Source organism: Ranitomeya imitator, chromosome 5, assembly GCF_032444005.1.
Source record: "Ranitomeya imitator isolate aRanImi1 chromosome 5, aRanImi1.pri, whole genome shotgun sequence".
Taxonomy (NCBI): Eukaryota; Metazoa; Chordata; class Amphibia; order Anura; family Dendrobatidae; genus Ranitomeya; species Ranitomeya imitator.
In genome coordinates, this window is record NC_091286.1 from 550,540,898 (window position 1) to 550,564,476 (window position 23,579).

Here is a 23,579-nt window from a genome sequence, read left to right on the forward strand (position 1 = left end):
AATGAGGAAGCTTTTCCGGGGCCAGTGGAAATTGTTGTTGCGGCAAGGCCGGGTTCTGGTTTTTGGAGGGACACAAGTGACGTGGATTTGCCTGAAACTGCCCCTCAACCAAGCACAACCACAGATTTGAGAACTGGAACTTTGGGCCACATGGCGGATAATGCCTTACCTATCCTCAAAAGGGACACACGCATAACAAAAATGATGAACGATGACGATTACTGGTTGGCCTGCCTCCTTGATCCTCGCTATAAAGGCAAATTGCAAAATATAATGCGACATGAGAACTTGGAACTAATATTAGCAACCAAACAATCAACTCTTATTGACCGTTTGCTTCTGGCATTCCCTGCACACAGCGCCCGTGATCGTTCTAACACGAGCTGCAGGGGCCAGCAGACCAGAGGTGTTAGAGGGGCAGAAATCAGAAGTGGCGTTGGCCAGAGGGGTTTTCTGACCAGGTTGTGGAGTGATTTTGCTATGACCGCAGACAGGACAGGTACTGCAGCATCAATTCAAAGTGACAGGAGACAACATTTGTCCAGTATGGTTACTAACTATTTTTCATCCCTTATCGACGTTCTCCCTCAACCGTCATTCCCATTTGATTACTGGGCATCAAAATTAGACACCTGGCCAGAATTGGCAGAATATGCATTGCAGGAGCTTGCTTGCCCGGCAGCTAGTGTCCTATCAGAAAGAGTATTCAGTGCTGCAGGTTCAATACTAACAGAAAAAAGGACTCGTCTGGCTACCCAAAATGTAGATGATCTAACCTTCATTAAAATGAACCACAACTGGATTTTGAAATCTTTTGCCCCACCTTGCCCGGCTGACACCTAGCTTTCCTATGTAAAGGTCTTGCCTGTGGACTATTCTGAACAACTTTTCCAATCTCGTAATTTGCAGCACCTGATTGTCCAGCATCCGACATGTTAACACCTCCCTAAATGGCCAAAGTCCCCACACGGGGCCGTGGTATCGCCACTTGGCGCCAGCACCCGTGAGAGTACTGTTTGTCTGAAGAGGTGGGTGTGCCCGCTTTTGGTCGACGGCACTGCCACTAGGTCCCTCATAGTACAATAAAGTGTCTGGCGGTGGTGGTGCGCACCCAACGTCAGACACACCGTTGTAATATGAGGGGCCCTGGGCCTGTACCGCCGGCCACAAGACAGTCCCCCCCCAGGTCAAACAGTGCTCTACCACTTGCAAAATTTTCTCTCACAGCTCCACCAATGTTTAGTCTATGCGCTGACATCTTTCAATGCCTGGCACTGTCAATACCATTGTATTGACATTTTTCTTATGTTAGGCCTTCGAAGCCTGTCTGCGGTCACTCCTTCCACTAGGCCTCCACTGACCTGTCTACTGCTGCCCGTGTTCCCCTGGAACCAATTTTAAATTGCCTACCGCCAGCCCAATTTATTATGTTAGGGCTTCGAAGCCTGTCTGCGGTCCCTCCTTCCACTAGGCCTCCACTGACCTGTCTACTGCCGCCCGTGTTCCCCTGGAACCAATTTTAAATTGCCTACAGCCCAATTTTTGTTATGTTAGGCCTTCGAAGCCTGTCTGCGGCCCGTTCTTTCCACTACTACTACACTGACCTGGCTACTGCCGCCCGTGTTCCCCTGGAACCAATTTTAAATTGCCTACAGCCAGCCCAATTTATTATGTTAGGGCTTCGAAGCCTGTCTGCGGTCCCTCCTTCCACTAGGCCTCCACTGACCTGTCTACTGCCGCCCGTGTTCCCCTGGAACCAATTTTAAATTGCCTACAGCCAGCCCAATTTATTATGTTAGGGCTTTGAAGCCTGTCTGCGGTCCCTCCTTCCACTAGGCCTCCACTGACCTGTCTACTGCTGCCCGTGTTCCCCTGGAACCAATTTTAAATTGCCTACAGCCAGCCCAATTTATTATGTTAGGGCTTCGAAGCCTGTCTGCGGTCCCTCCTTCCACTAGGCCTCCACTGACCTGTCTACTGCTGCCCGTGTTCCCCTGGAAACAAATTTTAAATTGCCTACAGCCAGCCCAATTTATTATGTTAGGGCTTCGAAGCCTGTCTGCGGTCCCTCCTTCCACTAGGCCTCCACTGACCTGTCTACTGCTGCCCGTGTTCCCCTGGAACCAATTTTAAATTGCCTACAGCCAGCCCAATTTATTATGTTAGGGCTTCGAAGTCTGTCTGCGGTCCCTCCTTCCACTAGGCCTCCACTGACCTGTCTACTGCTGCCCGTGTTCCCCTGGAACCAATTTTAAATTGCCTACAGCCAGCCCAATTTATTATGTTAGGGCTTCGAAGCCTGTCTGCGGTCCCTCCTTCCACTAGGCCTCCACTGACCTGTCTACTGCTGCCCGTGTTCCCCTGGAACCAATTTTAAATTGCCTACAGCCAGCCCAATTTATTATGTTAGGGCTTTGAAGCCTGTCTGCGGTCCCTCCTTCCACTAGGCTTCCACTGACCTGTCTACTGCCGCCCGTGTTCCCCTGGAACCAATTTTAAATTGCCTACAGCCAGCCCAATTTATTATGTTAGGGCTGCGAAGCCTGTCTGCGGTCCCTCCTTCCACTAGGCCTCCACTGACCTGTCTACTGCTGCCCGTGTTCCCCTGGAACCAATTTTAAATTGCCTACAGCCAGCCCAATTTATTATGTTAGGGCTTCGAAGCCAGTCTGCGGTCCCTCCTTCCACTAGGCATCCACTGACCTGTCTACTGCTGCCCGTGTTCCCCTGGAACCAATTTTAAATTGCCTACAGCCAGCCCAATTTATTATGTTAGGGCTTCGAAGCCTGTCTGCGGTCCCTCCTTCCACTAGGCCTCCACTGACCTGTCTACTGCTGCCCGTGTTCCCCTGGAACCAATTTTAAATTGCCTACAGCCAGCCCAATTTATTATGTTAGGGCTTCGAAGCCTGTCTGCGGTCCCTCCTTCCAATAGGCCTCCACTGACCTGTCTACTGCTGCCCGTGTTCCCCTGGAACCAATTTTAAATTGCCTACAGCCAGCCCAATTTATTATGTTAGGGCTTCGAAGCCTGTCTGCGGTCCCTCCTTCCACTAGGCCTCCACTGACCTGTCTACTGCTGCCCGTGTTCCCCTGGAACCAATTTTAAATTGCCTACAGCCAGCCCAATTTATTATGTTAGGGCTTTGAAGCCTGTCTGCGGTCGCTCCTTCCACTAGGCTTCCACTGACCTGTCTACTGCCGCCCGTGTTCCCCTGGAACCAATTTTAAATTGCCTACAGCCAGCCCAATTTATTATGTTAGGGCTGCGAAGCCTGTCTGCGGTCCCTCCTTCCACTAGGCCTCCACTGACCTGTCTACTGCTGCCCGTGTTCCCCTGGAACCAATTTTAAATTGCCTACAGCCAGCCCAATTTATTATGTTAGGGCTTCGAAGCCTGTCTGCGGTCCCTCCTTCCACTAGGCCTCCACTGACCTGTCTACTGCTGCCCGTGTTCCCCTGGAACCAATTTTAAATTGCCTACAGCCAGCCCAATTTATTATGTTAGGGCTTCGAAGCCTGTCTGCGGTCCCTCCTTCCACTAGGCCTCCACTGACCTGTCTACTGCTGCCCGTGTTCCCCTGGAACCAATTTTAAATTGCCTACAGCCAGCCCAATTTATTATGTTAGGGCTTCGAAGCCTGTCTGCGGTCCCTCCTTCCACTAGGCCTCCACTGACCTGTCTACTGCTGCCCGTGTTCCCCTGGAACCAATTTTAAATTGCCTACAGCCAGCCCAATTTATTATGTTAGGGCTTCGAAGCCTGTCTGCGGTCCCTCCTTCCACTAGGCCTCCACTGACCTGTCTACTGCCGCCCGTGTTCCCCTGGAACCAATTTTAAATTGCCTACAGCCAGCCCAATTTATTATGTTAGGGCTTCGAAGCCTGTCTGCGGTCCCTCCTTCCACTAGGCCTCCACTGACCTGTCTACTGCTGCCCGTGTTCCCCTGGAACCAATTTTAAATTGCCTACAGCCAGCCCAATTTATTATGTTAGGGCTTCGAAGCCTGTCTGCGGTCCATCCTTCCACTAGGCCTCCACTGACCTGTCTACTGCTGCCCGTGTTCCCCTGGAACCAATTTTAAATTGCCTACAGCCAGCCCAATTTATTATGTTAGGGCTTCGAAGCCTGTCTGCGGTCCCTCCTTCCACTAGGCCTCCACTGACCTGTCTACTGCTGCCCGTGTTCCCCTGGAACCAATTTTAAATTGCCTACAGCCAGCCCAATTTATTATGTTAGGGCTTCGAAGCCTGTCTGCGGTCCCTCCTTCCACTAGGCCTCCACTGACCTGTCTACTGCTGCCCGTGTTCCCCTGGAACCAATTTTAAATTGCCTACAGCCAGCCCAGTTTATTATGTTAGGGCTTCGAAGCCTGTCTGCGGTCCCTCCTTCCACTAGGCCTCCACTGACCTGTCTACTGCTGCCCGTGTTCCCCTGGAACCAATTTTAAATTGCCTACAGCCAGCCCAATTTATTATGTTAGGGCTTCGAAGCCTGTCTGCGGTCCCTCCTTCCACTAGGCTTCCACTGACCTGTCTACTGCTGCCCGTGTTCCCCTGGAACCAATTTTAAATTGCCTACAGCCAGCCCAATTTATTATGTTAGGGCTGCGAAGCCTGTCTGCGGTCCCTCCTTCCACTAGGCCTCCACTGACCTGTTTACTGCTGCCCGTGTTCCCCTGGAACCAATTTTAAATTGCCTACAGCCAGCCCAATTTATTATGTTAGGGCTTCGAAGCCTGTCTGCGGTCCCTCCTTCCACTAGGCCTCCACTGACCTGTCTACTGCTGCCCGTGTTCCCCTGGAACCAATTTTAAATTGCCTACAGCCAGCCCAATTTATTATGTTAGGGCTTCGAAGCCTGTCTGCGGTCCCTCCTTCCACTAGGCCTCCACTGACCTGTCTACTGCTGCCCGTGTTCCCCTGGAACCAATTTTAAACTGCCTACAGCCAGCCCAATTTATTATGTTAGGGCTTCGAAGCCTGTCTGCGGTCCCTCCTTCCACTAGGCCTCCACTGACCTGTCTACTGCTGCCCGTGTTCCCCTGGAACCAATTTTAAATTGCCTACAGCCAGCCCAATTTATTATGTTAGGGCTTCGAAGCCTGTCTGCGGTCCCTCCTTCCACTAGGCCTCCACTGACCTGTCTACTGCTGCCCGTGTTCCCCTGGAACCAATTTTAAATTGCCTACAGCTAGCCCAATTCATTATGTTAGGGCTTCGAAGCTTGTCTGCGGTCCCTCCTTCCACTAGGCCTCCACTGACCTGTCTACTGCTGCCCGTGTTCCCCTGGAACCAATTTTAAATTGCCTACAGCCAGCCCAATTTATTATGTTAGGGCTTCGAAGCCTGTCTGCGGTCCCTCCTTCCACTAGGCCTCCACTGACCTGTCTACTGCTGCCCGTGTTCCCCTGGAACCAATTTTAAATTGCCTACAGCCAGCCCAATTTATTATGTTAGGGCTTCGAAGCCTGTCTGCGGTCCCTCCTTCCACTAGGCCTCCACTGACCTGTCTACTGCTGCCCGTGTTCCCCTGGAACCAATTTTAAACTGCCTACAGCCAGCCCAATTTATTATGTTAGGGCTTCGAAGCCTGTCTGCGGTCCCTCCTTCCACTAGGCCTCCACTGACCTGTCTACTGCGGCCCGTGTTCCCCTGGAACCAATTTTAAATTGCCTACAGCCAGCCCAATTTATTATGTTAGGGCTTCGAAGCCTGTCTGCGGTCTCTCCTTCCACTAGGCCTCCACTGACCTGTCTACTGCTGCCCGTGTTCCCCTGGAACCAATTTAAAATTGCCTACAGCCAGCCCAATTTATTATGTTAGGGCTTCGAAGCCTGTCTGCGGTCCCTCCTTCCACTAGGCCTCCACTGACCTGTCTACTGCTGCCCGTGTTCCCCTGGAACCAATTTTAAATTGCCTATAGCCAGCCCAATTGATTATGTTAGGGCTTTGAAGCCTGTCTGCGGTCCCTCCTTCCACTAGGCCTCCACTGACCTGTCTACTGCTGCCCGTGTTCCCCTGGAACCAATTTTAAATTGCCTACAGCCAGCCCAATTTATTATGTTAGGGCTTCGAAGCCTGTCTGCGGTCCCTCCTTCCACTAGGCCTCCACTGACCTGTCTACTGCTGCCCGTGTTCCCCTGGAACCAATTTTAAATTGCCTACAGCCAGCCCAATTTATTATGTTAGGGCTTCGAAGCCTGTCTGCGGTCCCTCCTTCCACTAGGCCTCCACTGACCTGTCTACTGCTGCCCGTGTTCCCCTGGAACCAATTTTAAATTGCCTACAGCCAGCCCAATTTATTATGTTAGGGCTTCGAAGCCTGTCTGCGGTCTCTCCTTCCACTAGGCCTCCACTGACCTGTCTACTGCTGCCCGTGTTCCCCTGGAACCAATTTTAAATTGCCTACAGCCAGCCCAATTTATTATGTTAGGGCTTCGAAGCCTGTCTGCGGTCCCTCCTTCCACTAGGCCTCCACTGACCTGTCTACTGCTGCCCGTGTTCCCCTGGAACCAATTTTAAATTGCCTACAGCCAGCCCAATTGATTATGTTAGGGCTTCGAAGCCTGTCTGCGGTCCCTCCTTCCACTAGGCCTCCACTGACCTGTCTACTGCTGCCCGTGTTCCCCTGGAACCAATTTTAAATTGCCTACAGCCAGCCCAATTTATTATGTTAGGGCTTCGAAGCCTGTCTGCGGTCCCTCCTTCCACTAGGCCTCCACTGACCTGTCTACTGCTGCCCGTGTTCCCCTGGAACCAATTTTAAATTGCCTACAGCCAGCCCAATTTATTATGTTAGGGCTTCGAAGCCTGTCTGCGGTCCCTCCTTCCACTAGGCCTCCACTGACCTGTCTACTGCTGCCCATGTTCCCCTGGAACCAATTTTAAATTGCCTACAGCCAGCCCAATTTATTATGTTAGGGCTTCGAAGCCTGTCTGCGGTCCCTCCTTCCACTAGGCCTCCACTGACCTGTCTACTGCTGCCCGTGTTCCCCTGGAACCAATTTTAAATTGCCTACAGCCAGCCCAATTTATTATGTTAGGGCTTCGAAGCCTGTCTGCGGTCCCTCCTTCCACTAGGCCTCCACTGACCTGTCTACTGCTGCCCGTGTTCCCCTGGAACCAATTTTAAATTGCCTACAGCCAGCCCAATTTATTATGTTAGGGCTTCGAAGCCTGTCTGCGGTCCCTCCTTCCACTAGGCCTCCACTGACCTGTCTACTGCTGCCCGTGTTCCCCTGGAACCAATTTTAAATTGCCTACAGCCAGCCCAATTTATTATGTTAGGGCTTCGAAGCCTGTCTGCGGTCCCTCCTTCCACTAGGCCTCCACTGACCTGTCTACTGCTGCCCGTGTTCCCCTGGAACCAATTTTAAATTGCCTACAGCCAGCCCAATTTATTATGTTAGGGCTTCGAAGCCTGTCTGCGGTCCCTCCTTCCACTAGGCCTCCACTGACCTGTCTACTGCTGCCCGTGTTCCCCTGGAACCAATTTTAAATTGCCTACAGCCAGCCCAATTTATTATGTTAGGGCTTCGAAGCCTGTCTGCGGTCCCTCCTTCCACTAGGCCTCCACTGACCTGTCTACTGCTGCCCGTGTTCCCCTGGAACCAATTTTAAATTGCCTACAGCCAGCCCAATTTATTATGTTAGGGCTTCGAAGCCTGTCTGCGGTCCCTCCTTCCACTAGGCCTCCACTGACCTGTCTACTGCTGCCCGTGTTCCCCTGGAACCAATTTTAAATTGCCTACAGCCAGCCCAATTTATTATGTTAGGGCTTCGAAGCCTGTCTGCGGTCCCTCCTTCCACTAGGCCTCCACTGACCTGTCTACTGCTGCCCGTGTTCCCCTGGAACCAATTTTAAATTGCCTACAGCCAGCCCAATTTATTATGTTAGGGCTTTGAAGCCTGTCTGCGGTCCCTCCTTCCACTAGGCCTCCACTGACCTGTCTACTGCTGCCCGTGTTCCCCTGGAACCAATTTTAAATTGCCTACAGCCAGCCCAATTTATTATGTTAGGGCTTCGAAGCCTGTCTGCGGTCCCTCCTTCCACTAGGCCTCCACTGACCTGTCTACTGCTGCCCGTGTTCCCCTGGAACCAATTTTAAATTGCCTACAGCCAGCCCAATTTATTATGTTAGGGATTCGAAGCCTGTCTGCGGTCCCTCCTTCCACTAGGCCTCCACTGACCTGTCTACTGCTGCCCGTGTTCCCCTGGAACCAATTTTAAATTGCCTACAGCCAGCCCAATTTATTATGTTAGGGCTTCGAAGCCTGTCTGCGGTCCCTCCTTCCACTAGGCCTCCACTGACCTGTCTACTGCTGCCCGTGTTCCCCTGGAACCAATTTTAAATTACCTACAGCCAGCCCAATTTATTATGTTAGGGCTTCGAAGCCTGTCTGCGGTCCCTCCTTCCACTAGGCCTCCACTGACCTGTCTACTGCTGCCCGTGTTCCCCTGGAACCAATTTTAAATTGCCTACAGCCAGCCCAATTTATTATGTTAGGGCTTCGAAGCCTGTCTGCGGTCCCTCCTTCCACTAGGCCTCCACTGACCTGTCTACTGCTGCCCGTGTTCCCCTGGAACCAATTTTAAATTGCCTACAGCCAGCCCAATTTATTATGTTAGGGCTTCGAAGCCTGTCTGCGGTCCCTCCTTCCACTAGGCCTCCACTGAGCTGTCTACTGCTGCCCGTGTTCCCCTGGAACCAATTTTAAATTGCCTACAGCCAGCCCAATTTATTATGTTAGGGCTTCGAAGCCTGTCTGCGGTCCCTCCTTCCACTAGGCTTCCACTGACCTGTCTACTGCCGCCCGTGTTCCCCTGGAACCAATTTTAAATTGCCTACAGCCAGCCCAATTTATTATGTTAGGGCTTCGAAGCCTGTCTGCGGTCCCTCCTTCCACTAGGCCTCCACTGACCTGTCTACTGCTGCCCGTGTTCCCCTGGAACCAATTTTAAATTTCCTAGAGCCAGCCCAATTTATTATGTTAGGGCTTCGAAGCCTGTCTGCGGTCCCTCCTTCCACTAGGCCTCCACTGACCTGTCTACTGCTGCCCGTGTTCCCCTGGAACCAATTTTAAATTGCCTACAGCCAGCCCAATTTATTATGTTAGGGCTTCGAAGCCTGTCTGCGGTCCCTCCTTCCACTAGGCCTCCACTGACCTGTCTACTGCTGCCCGTGTTCCCCTGGAACCAACTTTAAATTGCCTACAGCCAGCCCAATTTATTATGTTAGGGCTTCGAAGCCTGTCTGCGGTCCCTCCTTCCACTAGGCCTCCACTGACCTGTCTACTGCTGCCCGTGTTCCCCTGGAACCAACATCAGAAAATATAAAAATAAGTATTTTGCTTATAAAAAAGAAAATACTGGAGAGATATCAAATGCAGACATTTTAACATTAAAAACAAACACATACAACAAAAATCTGGTACAGTACTAAAAATGGCCACCAGCTCCAATAACTTTCTCCTGCAAGTAGTTAACTGAAAGTTTTTTTCAATTTAAAACACAGATATGGCATCCACCGAGTGTTGTCCTGTCGCGTCTTCTTTATATTATTGCCAAGAAGATGCAAAACAATGAAAATAATAAAATCATTATTTACCAAAAAAATAGAGTAAGTCAAAACCACATTGCAAATAAACATTCATTACAAATAAAGAAGCAGGGCGCGTCCGAGGGTGAGTATATACCTAATAAGAATATAATCACCTTTGGACGCGCCCTGCTTCTTTCCGAAAGCCTTCCTTCCTAAGAATCAGCCCTTCCGTGGTGTAGAGAGAGGGTGTGTTACACTCCAAGGTGTTCCCCAGGTTGCCTTTCCTGAGCTTCGATCTTCATGCTCTCGTTTAGTAGTTGTCGGAAAGTAGGCTGCATTAGGCCTACAAATTGGGTATGGGGTGGAGAGAGATGGTGTGTTACACTCCCAGGTGTTCTGTCATGATTCCAATGGCAGGGAATCACAAAAGGACAAGCACCAACGAGCTCTAGGATGATGGAACCTGAGCTGACCGCGACCCTAAACCTGAACACACAAATAACAATAGCCGGGGAACGTGCCTACGTTGATCCTAGACGTCTCGCACCAGCCGAAGATCTAACTTCCCCTATTAGAAGAAACACAGACCTCTCTTGCCTCCAGAGAAATACCCCACAGAAATAGCAGCCCCCCACATATAATGACGGTGAAATGAGAGGAAGGCACATACACAGTATGAAATCAGATTCAGCAAAATGAGGCCCGCTAAAACTAGATAGCAGAGGATACAAAAGTAAACTGTGCGGTCAGGAAAAAACCCTTCAAAAAACCATCCTGTAATTACTTGAACTCATGTTCCAACTCATGGAACATGAGGAGCAATTACAGCCCGCTAGAGCAACCAGCAGCAACGAAACAATTATATGCAAGCTGGACAAGACAAAAATAAATCAAAACGTGGAACAAGAAAATAAAAAACTTAGCTTGTCCTGAAGATTACTGAAGCCAGAAGCTGAGGTAACAAAACACTCTGATAACCTTGATAGCCGGCGGGGAAATGACAAGAAAGCCCGGTTAAATAGGAAACTCCCAAATCCTAATAGAACAGGTGGACACCAGAGACAGCAGAACACAAATCACCCAGTACCATCAGTAACCACCAGAGGGAGCCCAAAAACAGAACTCACAACAGTACCCCCCCCTTGAGGAGGGGTCACCGAACCCTCACGAGAACCACCAGGGCGACCAGGATGAGCCCTATGAAAAGCGCGGACCAAATCATCAGCATGAACTTCAGAGGCAACCACCCAAGAATTATCCTCCTGACCATAACCCTTCCACTTGACCAAATATTGGAGTTTCCGTCTGGAAACACGAGAATCCAAGATCTTCTCCACAACATACTCCAATTCTCCCTCCACCAGCACCGGAGCAGGAGGCTCAGGCGAAGGAACAACAGGTACCTCATACCTCTGCAACAACGACCGATGGAACACATTATGAATAGCAAACGATGCCGGGAGATCCAAACGAAACGACACAGGGTTAAGAATTTCCAAGATCCTATAAGGACCGATGAACCGAGGCTTGAACTTAGGAGAAGAGACCTTCATAGGAACAAAACGAGAAGACAACCACACCAAGTCCCCAACACGAAGTTGAGGACCCACGCGGCGACGGCGATTAGCAAACTGCTGAGCCTTCTCCTGGGACAACTTCAAATTGTCCACCACATGACTCCAAATCTGATGCAACCTATCCACCACCATGTCCACTCCAGGACAATCAGAAGGCTCCACCTGACCAGAGGAAAAACGAGGATGAAACCCCGAATTACAAAAGAAAGGAGAAACCAAGGTAGCAGAACTAGCCCGATTATTAAGGGCAAACTCGGCCAGCGGCAAAAAGGTAACCCAGTCATCCTGATCAGCAGAAACAAAACACCTCAAATAAGTTTCCAAGGTCTGATTAGTTCGCTCCGTCTGGCCATTCGTCTGAGGGTGGAATGCAGACGAAAAGGACAAATCAATGCCCATCTTAGCACAGAACGTCCGCCAAAATCTAGACACAAACTGGGATCCCCTGTCAGAAACGATGTTCTCCGGAATCCCATGCAAACGAACCACGTTCTGGAAAAACAGAGGGACCAACTCAGAGGAGGAAGGCAACTTAGGCAAGGGTACAAGATGAACCATTTTAGAAAAGCGGTGACACACAACCCAGATGACGGACATTTTTTGAGAGACAGGGAGATCCGAAATAAAGTCCATGGAAATGTGCGTCCAAGGCCTCTTCGGGATAGGCAAAGGTGACAACAATCCACTGGCTCGAGAACAGCAAGGCTTAGCCCGAGCACAAACCTCACAAGACTGCACAAAAGAACGCACATCCCTAGACAAGGAAGGCCACCAAAAAGACCTGGCCACCAAGTCTCTAGTACCAAATATTCCAGGATGACCTGCCAACGCAGAAGAATGGACCTCAGAGATGACTCTACTGGTCCAGCTATCCGGAACAAACAGTCTCTCAGGCGGACAACGATCAGGTTTACCCGCCTGAAACTCCTGCAAAGCACGTCGCAAGTCTGGGAAGACGGCCGACAAAATCACCCCATCCCTAAGGATACCAGTGGGCTCAGAATTTCCAGGGGAGTCAGGCACAAAACTCCTAGAAAGAGCATCCGCCTTCACATTCTTTGAACCTGGCAGGTATGAAACCACAAAATTGAAACGAGAGAAAAACAGTGACCAACGAGCCTGTCTAGGATTCAGACGCCTGGCAGACTCAAGGTAAATCAGATTTTTGTGATCAGTCAAGACCACCACACGATGTCTAGCACCCTCCAGCCAATGACGCCACTCCTCAAATGCCCACTTCATGGCCAAAAGTTCCCGATTACCCACATCATAATTCCGCTCAGCGGGCGAAAATTTTCTAGAAAAGAACGCACATGGCTTCATCACCGAGCAATCGGAGCTTCTCTGTGACAAAACCGCCCCCGCTCCAATCTCGGAAGCATCAACCTCAACTTGGAAAGGAAGCGAAACATCAGGCTGACGCAACACAGGAGCAGAAGAAAACCGGCGTTTAAGTTCCTGAAAGGCCTCCACAGCCGCAGGAGACCAATCAGCAACATCAGCACCCTTCTTAGTCAAATCCGTCAAAGGCTTAACAACACTAGAAAAATTAGTTATAAAATGACGATAGAAATTAGCAAAGCCCAAGAACTTCTGCAAACTCTTAAGAGATGCAGGCTGCGTCCAGTCACAAATAGCCCGAACCTTGACGGGATCCATCTCAATAGTAGAAGGGGAAAAAATATACCCCAAGAAAGAAATCTTCTGGACTCCAAAGAGACACTTTGAGCCATTTACAAACAAGGAATTAGCCCGCAGGACCTGAAACACCTTCCTGACCTGCTGAACATGAGACTCCCAGTCATCAGAAAAAACCAAAATATCATCCAAATACACAATCATAAATTTATCCAGATATTCACGGAAAATATCGTGCATAAAGGACTGGAAGACTGAAGGAGCATTAGAAAGTCCAAAAGGCATTACCAAATACTCAAAATGGCCCTCAGGCGTATTAAATGCGGTTTTCCACTCATCACCTTGCTTTATTCGTATAAGATTATACGCACCCCGGAGATCAATCTTAGTGAACCATTTAGCCCCCTTAATGCGAGCAAACAAATCAGTCAACAAAGGCAAAGGATACTGATATTTTACGGTAATCTTATTCAAAAGACGATAATCTATACAAGGTCTCAAGGACCCATCTTTCTTGGCCACGAAAAAAAAACCTGCTCCCAAAGGGGACGAAGATGGACGGATATGTCCCTTTTCCAAGGACTCCTTAACATAATCCCGCATAGCAGTATGCTCTGGCACTGACAGATTGAACAAACGACCTTTAGGAAATTTACTACCAGGAATTAAATCTATAGCACAATCGCAATCCCTGTGAGGAGGAAGCGAACTGAGCTTAGGCTCCTCAAAAACATCCCGATAATCCGACAAAAATACAGGAACCTCAGAAGGAGTAGATGAAGCGATAGAAATCGGAGGTGCATCATCATGAACCCCCTGACATCCCCAGCTTAACACAGACATTGTTTTCCAGTCAATGACTGGATTATGAGTTTGTAACCATGGCAGACCAAGTACTAGAACATCATGTAAATTATACAACACCAGGAAGCGAATCACCTCCTGATGAACGGGAGTCATACGCATGGTCACTTGTGTCCAGTACTGAGGTTTATTCATAGCTAAAGGTGTAGAGTCAATTCCCTTCAAAGGAATAGGGACTTCCAGAGGCTCAAGACTAAACCCACATCGCTTGGCAAATGACCAATCCATAAGACTCAGGGCAGCGCCAGAATCTACATAGGCATCGACGGAAATGGATGATAATGAGCAAATCAGAATCACAGACAGAATGAACTTAGACTGTACCGTACTAATGGCAACAGACTTATCAACCTTTTTTGTGCGTTTAGAGCATGCTGATATAACATGAGCTGAATCACCACAATAAAAGCACAACCCATTTTTCCGCCTATAGTTTTGCCGTTCACTTCTAGACTGAACTCTATCACATTGCATTGTCTCAAGTGTCTGTTCAGAAGACACCGCCAAATGGTGCACAGGTTTGCGCTCCCGTAAACGCCGATCAATCTGAATAGCCATAGTCATAGACTCATTCAGACCCGTAGGCGCAGGGAACCCCACCATAACATCTTTAATGGCCTCAGAAAGGCCATCTCTGAACTTTGCAGCCAGGGCGCACTCATTCCACTGAGTAAGCACTGACCATTTCCGAAATTTTTGACAATATATTTCTGCTTCATCTTGCCCCTGAGAGAGAGCCAATAAAGCTTTTTCAGCTTGAATCTCTTGGTTAGGTTCCTCATAGAGCAAACCCAAAGCCAGAAAAAACGCATCCACATTAAGCAACGCAGGATCCCCTGGTGCCAATGCAAATGCCCAATTTTGAGGGTCACCCCGCAGGAAAGATATAATAATCTTAACCTGCTGAGCAGGGTCTCCAGAAGAGCGAGATTTCAAAGAAAGGAACAGCTTGCAATTGTTCCTAAAATTCAGAAAACTAGATCTATCTCCAGCAAAGAACTCTGGAATAGGAATTCTAGGTTCAGACATAGGAGCATGTACAACAAAATCTTGTATATTTTGAACCTTAGCAGCAAGATTATTCAAGCTGGAAGCTAAACTCTGGACGTCCATGATAAACAGCTAAGGTCAGAGCCATTCAAGGATTAAGAGGAGGAGAAAAAAAAAAAAAATCAGCCAGGCTGCAATTAGGGCTAGGCAGCAACCTCAGAGGAGAAAAAAAAAAAAAAAACTTCCTCAGACTACTTTTCCTCCTACTTCAGCCCAAACATTTTGGGCCGGCTATACTGTCATGATTCCAATGGCAGGGAATCACAAAAGGACAAGCACCAACGAGCTCTAGGGTGATGGAACCTGAGCTGACCGCGACCCTAAACCTGAACACACAAATAACAATAGCCGGGGAACGTGCCTACGTTGATCCTAGACGTCTCGCACCAGCCGAAGATCTAACTTCCCCTATTAGAAGAAACACAGACCTCTCTTGCCTCCAGAGAAATACCCCACAGAAATAGCAGCCCCCCACATATAATGACGGTGAAATGAGAGGAAGGCACATACACAGTATGAAATCAGATTCAGCAAAATGAGGCCCGCTAAAACTAGATAGCAGAGGATACAAAAGTAAACTGCGCGGTCAGCAAAAAACCCTTCAAAAAACCATCCTGTAATTACTTGAACTCATGTTCCAACTCATGGAACATGAGGAGCAATTACAGCCCGCTAGAGCAACCAGCAGCAAAGAAACAATTATATGCAAGCTGGACAAGACAAAAATAAATCAAAACGTGGAACAAGAAAATAAAAAACTTAGCTTGTCCTGAAGATTACTGAAGCCAGAAGCTGAGGTAACAAAACACTCTGATAACCTTGATAGCCGGCGGGGAAATGACAAGAAAGCCCGGTTAAATAGGAAACTCCCAAATCCTAATAGAACAGGTGGACACCAGAGACAGCAGAACACAAATCACCCAGTACCATCAGTAACCACCAGAGGGAGCCCAAAAACAGAACTCACAACAGTGTTCCCCAGGTTTCCTTGCCATTGCTTCGGTCTTCCGACTCTCGTTTAGTAGTTGTAGAAAACTACACTGCATTAGGCCTACAACATGGGTATAGGGTGGAGAGAGATGGTGTGTTCCACTCCAAGGTGTTCTCCAGGTTGCCTTTCCAGAGCTTCGATCTTAATGCTCTCGTTTAGTAGTTGCTGGAAACTACACTGCATTAGGCCTCCAAATTGGCTATGGGGTGGAGAGAGATGGTGTGTTACACTCCAAGGTGTTCTCCAGGTTTCCTCGCCATTGCTTCGATCTTCAGACTCTCGTTTAGTAGTTGTAGAAAACTACACTGCATTAGGCCTACAAAATGGGTATCGGGTGGAGAGAGATGGTGTGTTACACTCCAAGGTGTTCCCCAGGTTTCCTTGCCATTGCTTCGGTCTTCCGACTCTCGTTTAGTAGTTGTAGAAAACTACACTGCATTAGGCCTACAAAATAGGTATAGGGTGGAGAGAGATGGTGTGTTCCACTCCAAGGTGTTCTCCAGGTTGCCTTTCCAGAGCTTCGATCTTAATGCTCTCGTTTAGTAGTTGTTGGAAACTACATTGCATTAGGCCTCCAAATTGCCTATGGGGTGGAGAGAGATGGTGTGTTACACTTCAAGGTGTTCTCCAGGTTTCCTCGCCATTGCTTCGATCTTCAGACTCTCGTTTAGTAGTTGTAGAAAACTACACTGCATTAGGCCTACAAAATGGGTATAGGGTGGAGAGAGATGGTGTGTTCCACTCCAAGGTGTTCTCCAGGTTGCCTTTCCAGAGCTTCGATCTTAATGCTCTCGTTTAGTAGTTGTTGGAAACTACACTGCATTAGGCCTCCAAATTGGCTATGGGGTGGAGAGAGATGGTGTGTTACACTCCAAGGTGTTCTCCAGGTTTCCTCGCCATTGCTTCGATCTTCAGACTCTCGTTTAGTAGTTGTAGAAAACTACACTGCATTAGGCCTACAAAATGGGTATCGGGTGGAGAGAGATGGTGTGTTACACTCCAAGGTGTTCCCCAGGTTTCCTTGCCATTGCTTCGGTCTTCCGACTCTCGTTTAGTAGTTGTAGAAAACTACACTGCATTAGGCCTACAAAATGGGTATAGGGTGGAGAGAGATGGTGTGTTCCACTCCAAGGTGTTCTCCAGGTTGCCTTTCCAGAGCTTCGATCTTAATGCTCTCGTTTAGTAGTTGTTGGAAACTACATTGCATTAGGCCTCCAAATTGGCTATGGGGTGGAGAGAGATGGTGTGCTACACTCCAAGGTGTTCTCCAGGTTTCCTCGCCATTGCTTCGATCTTCAGACTCTCGTTTAGTAGTTGTAGAAAACTACACTGCATTAGGCCTACAAAATGGGTATCGGGTGGAGAGAGATGGTGTGTTACACTCCAAGGTGTTCCCCAGGTTTCCTTGCCATTGCTTCGGTCTTCCGACTCTCGTTTAGTAGTTGTAGAAAACTACACTGCATTAGGCCTACAAAATGGGTATGGGGTGGAGAGAGATGGTGTGTTCCACTCCAAGGTGTTCTCCAGGTTGCCTTTCCTGAGCTTCTATCTTCAGGCTCTCGTTTAGTAGTTGTCGGAAAGTAGGCTGCATTAGGCCTACAAATTGGGTATGGGGTGGAGAGACATGGTGTGTTACACTCCAAGGTGTTCCCCAGGTTTCCTTGCCATTGCTTCGGTCTTCTGACTCTCGTTTAGTAGTTGTAGAAAACTACACTGCATTAGGCCTACAACATGGGTATAGGGTGGAGAGAGATGGTGTGTTCCACTCCAAGGTGTTCTCCAGGTTGCCTTTCCAGAGCTTCGATCTTAATGCTCTCGTTTAGTAGTTGTTGGAAACTACACTGCAATAGGCCTCCAAATTGGCTATGGGGTGGAGAGAGATGGTGTGTTACACTCCAAGGTGTTCTCCAGGTTTCCTCGCCATTGCTTCGATCTTCAGACTCTCGTTTAGTAGTTGTAGAAAACTACACTGCATTAGGCCTACAAAATGGGTATCGGGTGGAGAGAGATGGTGTGTTACACTCCAAGGTGTTCCCCAGGTTTCCTTGCCATTGCTTCGGTCTTCCGACTCTCGTTTAGTAGTTGTAGAAAACTACACTGCATTAGGCCTACAACATGGGTATAGGGTGGAGAGAGATGGTGTGTTCCACTCCAAGGTGTTCTCCAGGTTGCCTTTCCAGAGCTTCGATCTTAATGCTCTCGTTTAGTAGTTGTTGGAAACTGCACTGCATTAGGCCTCCAAATTGGCTATGGGGTGGAGAGAGATGGTGTGTTACACTCCAAGGTGTTCTCCAGGTTTCCTCGCCATTGCTTCGATCTTCAGACTCTCGTTTAGTAGTTGTAGAAAACTACACTGCATTAGGCCTACAAAATGGGTATCGGGTGGAGAGAGATGGTGTGTTATACTCCAAGGTGTTCCCCAGGTTTCCTTGCCATTGCTTCGGTCTTCCGACTCTCGTTTAGTAGTTGTAGAAAACTACACTGCATTAGGCCTACAAATTCGGTATGGGGTGTAGAGAGATGGTGTGTTCCACTCCAAGGTGTTCTCCAGGTTGCCTTTCCTGAACTTCTATCTTCAGGCTCTCATTATATTGTGGTTAAACGGAACAACTGCATTTGGCATACTAGTTGGTTTGGGGCCTACTATCGGTGTCTGCCACTCCTTGCTGTTCTCCTGGTTTCCTGTCCTGAAATTCCATTTTCAGGCGCTCGTTAAGTAGTTGTTAATGTTAGACTGCATTTGGCCTACTAGTTGGGTTGGGGCCTACTATCGGTGTCTGCCACTCCTTGCTGTTCTCCTCCACTGAACAAAGCTGTGCCGCCTGTTTACTACGGTTGCCAATTTTGAACTGCATTTCGACTACTTACTGATTTGGGCCTACTCTCTGTGTCAGCCTCTCATTCCAGTTGTCCTCCACTGCAATGCCCCCTGGTTATTCCTGTGTTACCAATTTTGAACTGCATTTAGCCAACTTTATTCTTTGGGCCTATATCTGTGTTTCCTCCTCATCCTGCCCATTGCCCAGCCAGTGATAGATGAGTCTGCTGGTACATTGACCCATAACGCAACATTCCCCGTGCACGCTACACAACAACATTGTGACCCTGCTGAAAGTCAGGTTGCTCTTCCCGCATACCATACCACCTTACACGGGGACAAAGAGGAAGGTGCAGATGAAAGTGCAGGTTCCTTCATCAGGTGGGGGGAGGAATACTAGTTGGCGACGTCACTGGCACAGGGCCTCTCATAGTACGCAAAAGTGTTGCTGCCGGTGGGAGGCGCCCCCGCCGTGCAAACACACCGCTGTACTTTGAGGGGCCCTGTGCCAGTGCCAATGCCAACGAGTGGGCCCCCCCTGCTTGCTCAGGTTCACAGCACTTGCAAAGTTGAAATACTTACCTCTCCCTGCTCCACTGCCGTGACGTGGTCCAGATTTCCTGGGCCCACTAATTACTTGAACCAGCCCTACCCACCACAACTTTAGCCAAATGACCCCCAATTTCAAATGCCTTCCAATTATTATAAGGTAAATTATGCTTGACAAGCTTCATTAAGAAGAATGGATGGTTTTGACATTAAAATGGGCACTCTAGGTGTTTTCCTGGCCCCCACTCACTGCCGACTATGCTGCCCCATTGACTTGCATTGGGTTTCGTGTTTCGGTCGATCCCGACTTTACGTCATAATCGGCCGATTTCACTCGACCCGACTTTTGAGATAGTCGGGTTTCGCGAAACCCGGCTCGACTCTAAAAAGGTCAAGGTCGCTCAACTCTAGTGTGGACAAACAAACAAGAAAGCTGTGCAGAAAGGAAGGAACAACAGGATTTGTGCTTTGAAAAAAGCAGTTGGTTTGCACAGCGGCGTACACACAGCAATGCAGCTATCAGGGAGCCTTCTAGGGCAGCCCAATGAGCTACAGCGCTGAGGAAAAAAAATGTAGCTTCCACTGTCCCTGCAAACAAAGGTGGTGTTGGACAGTGGAAATCGCTACAGCACAAGCGGTTTGGTGGTTAATGGACCCTGCCTAACGCTATCCCTGCTTCTGACGAAGCGGCAGCAACCCATCCCTACACTCAGATCAGCAGCAGTAAGATGGCGGTCGGCGGGAACGCCCCTTTATAGCCCCTGTGACGCCGCAGACAGCAAGCCAATCACTGCAATGCCCTTCTCTAAGATGGTGGGGACCAGGACCTATGTCATCACGCTGCCCACACTCTGCGTCCACCTTCATTGGCTGAGAAATGGCGCTTTTTGCGTCATTGAAACGCGACTTTGGCGTGAAAGTCGCGTACCGCATGGCCGACCCCGCACAGGGGTCGGGTCGGTTTCATGAAACCCGACTTTGCCAAAAGTCGGCGACTTTTGAAAATGAACAATCAGTTTTGCTCAACCCTAGTGGGGAGGATGTGTTCCATCCCAAGGTCTGACTGGGTCCCGGCTTCCACTATATGTTAACCCAGTGTGACATTAGTGAGATGTAACATCCCTGCCCACAAGCACTTGTCCATGTGTTGGTGGTTAGGTGGACTTTCCCTGTAACAGCATTGTTGAGGGAACGGGTAATGTTGTGGGACACATGCTGGTGTAATGTCGGTACCGCACGCCGGGAGAAATAGCGGCAACTAAGGACCGAGTACCTTGGGACGGCCACTGCCTTCAGGTTGCGGAAAGCTTCCATCTCAATGAGCCTAAAAGCAGCATTTCTAGAGCAAGCAGAAGAGAAATATTAGAATTTAGGAATGTGGCCTGTGGGGAGTTGGCGTTGCATTTCTGCTTGCATTCCAAAGACTGGGTTATAGACAACTGAAGGCTGTGCTGGGCAAGGACGTGGTTGGGCTTGATGATGGTGCTTCTTGACTGTGGGCCACAACAGGTGCAGGGCGAGAGGCATCTTCACATGCACAGTGTACTCTGGATTCTCCGCAAACCAGTCAAAGAAGCAGTGGTGTGACCTTAAGGAAGTGGTCCTGGATCCTGGGGTTTGGCCCACAAAGTCGGGTGCTATTCTGCCATGTGCCTGATCATGCTGGTGGTGGTCAGGCTGGTTGATTTGCTGCCCCTGCTGGTGCGCGCATGGCAGGTGCTGCAAATGGCCTGTTTGGGGTTATTGGCAGAGTCTTTAAAAAATAACCAGATTCGGGAAAATCTAAAAGTTGGAATGGCTACTTCCCTCATGTTGGTGTTACGGGGAACGGATGCCTGCCTTCTGTCTGTGGCCAGCACACTGCTTCTTCCTGGCTGTTGTGGTGATATGCCTCCTTCCCCATGTGTGCTGCTCTGCATGTCCTCCTGCCAGGTTGGCTCAGTCGCTATGTCATCTACCACCTCAACTTCCACATCTGCACCCAGCTCTTCCTATTGAATTTCTGTCAATTGTGTCTCATCATTGTCCACCTTTTCTGACACTTTCCCACCATCGCCTTCGCGCGACCGGGGCTGGGCATCTGTACATGCGATCTCATCTGTCCCCACTTCAAGTTGACCGATTGAGAGTTCAGAATCTTGAAATGGAAAACTGAACAGCTCTTCAGAGTGTCCAAGTGTGGGATCAGTTGTCTCAGGGCACTTGGCATGGTGAGAGGAAGGAGGATCAGGATGAGGAATATCCAGGCCACACTCACGGCTACTCAGACTTGAACGTGTGGAAGACATGGTGGTGGTGGTGGCTAAATGACTGGAAGCATTATCCGCTATCCAACCAACAACTGTTTCACACTGCTCTGGCATCAATAGTGGTGTGCTGAGGTCCCCTAGAAACTGGGACAGCAAGGTTGAGCGAGAAGATGTGGGTCTTTGTTGTTGCCCACTTTCACCTTGGCCACACCCTCGTCCACTGCATGCACCATCATCATCACATCCACTCCCCCATCCCTTGCCCCTTGTCTTGCCCATTTTAAATGGACTTCTGCACTATTTCAAATGCTCAACACAAGTATATTTATTAGTAGCAAAATAATATCTGATCAGTATGCCTGCAATTCTATGATTTATCAAACCCAAACACCAGGCAGGCCTCAACCTGACATAACAAACTGCATTCAATTTTTGGGAGCTTTTTTGTGAAATAAATTTAGGCTAAATAGTGCTGTATAGAATTAGCGCATCAGACAGCAAAAAAAGGGGTCCGCAGGCCATCAATGACCAAACATGGAGCACACAGATATATGAGGGCTGTCACGGAAACACCACACTGGCAAAAATGTGGCCTGTTTTTTTTTAAATGCAAAAAAGTGCTATATAGAATTAGAGTAACAGATAGCAAAAAAAGAGGTACACCAGCCTACAATGACCAAACTTGGAGCACGCAGATATATGAGGGCTGTCACGGAAATACCACAGTGGAAAATATGTGGCTTTTTTTTATATGCAAAACAGTGCTCTATAGAATTAGGCCGGCGTCACACTCGGCGTAAGACAATACAGTCCGTATTTTACGGCCGTAATACGCGCGTAATATGCCGAAATGTCCCCGAAATATTGTTCCGTAGGTAATCCGTTGCCTAGGTGTGGTCGCGTATTTTGCGCATGTACTGTTGCGTGTGTGATCCGTATGTGATCCGTATGGCGTATTTTTCACGCAACATCACAAAATGGACATTTAACATTTCTCTGGCCTGCAAATAATTAAAATCATCATTAACATCACTATTTCAGACCTCTACAACAGGTGGAACCCTCCCATCTGCCCATTTATTTGTGGAGCTTATTATGGGTGTGTTGCTTTTACCTTCCAAACATGTCTGACCATGTGTCTTTAAGCACAACTCAGCGGGTGTTGTTTCACTGGCTGTTGTCGCGTCGCTTTGGGCAGCCATATCCGGTGAATGTTGATCCGTGAAGGAGGAGTCGAAGATTGTGGGTGCATCCTCTATTGACCCAACGCCTCAGTAAAGGACATTTTGAGAGGCTCTATACAGCTTTGAGGTCACATCCTGACAAATTCTATATGTACTGTCGCATGACCATCAGTACCTTTGATATCTTGTTGGAGATCTTACGTCCAGGTATCACCTATCAGGACACAAGGATGCGAAAAGCCCTATCTGCTGAAGAACGTCTTCTCCTAACATTACGGTATGTATCCCACATTCTCACATACTGTATGTTGATGATGTTTTTTTTAATGTTGTGTTTTAGCATGTTTTTAAAGTATTTTTGGACATTATGGCCCAAGCACTTCACCAAAACTGTGGTGAATGTTGCAGTTAAGTAACCCAGGTAATTTTTATCATGCAAATGAAAATAATGTCTTTGTAAATATACTATGCAATTGTGCTTCTTCATGTTTTCATTCTACTCATGTTAAATACCTAATATTATCTTTCTTTGACTTTCAGATTCCTGTCCACAGGCTTGTCGTATGCGGGACTACACCTGGAGTTTCTGATTGGGCGTTCGACAATTTCAGGCATTGTTCATTCAACCTATTTTCAAATATGGGAGAAACTTCAGGAACTTGTTATGCCTGAGCCCAAACAGGAGGATTGGCTCAAAATCGCCCGTGGATTCCAGAACACTTGTGACTTCCCTAACTGCATTGGAGCTGTGGATGGGAAACATATCAGGGTGCGTAAGCCGCCGAACTCTGGCTCCCAATTCTACAATTATAAGCAGTTTTTCTCTGTAGTTCTGTTAGCTGTTGCTGACAGTAACTACAGGTTTATAATTGTAGACATTGGGGCCTATGGGTGAACTGGAGACTCTAGGGTCTTCAATTCGTCCATAATGGGTCGTCGGCTACGTGACAACCAGTTAAACCTCCCACCACCACAACTACCAGGCTCCAATGCGGAAGCAGTGCCTTTTGTTTTGGTTGGAGATGAGGCTTTCCAACTGACAAGGCACGTCATGAGGCCTTATCCCTGGCGCAATCTGGACCACCGGCGGAGGGTCTTTAATTTAAGGCTTTCC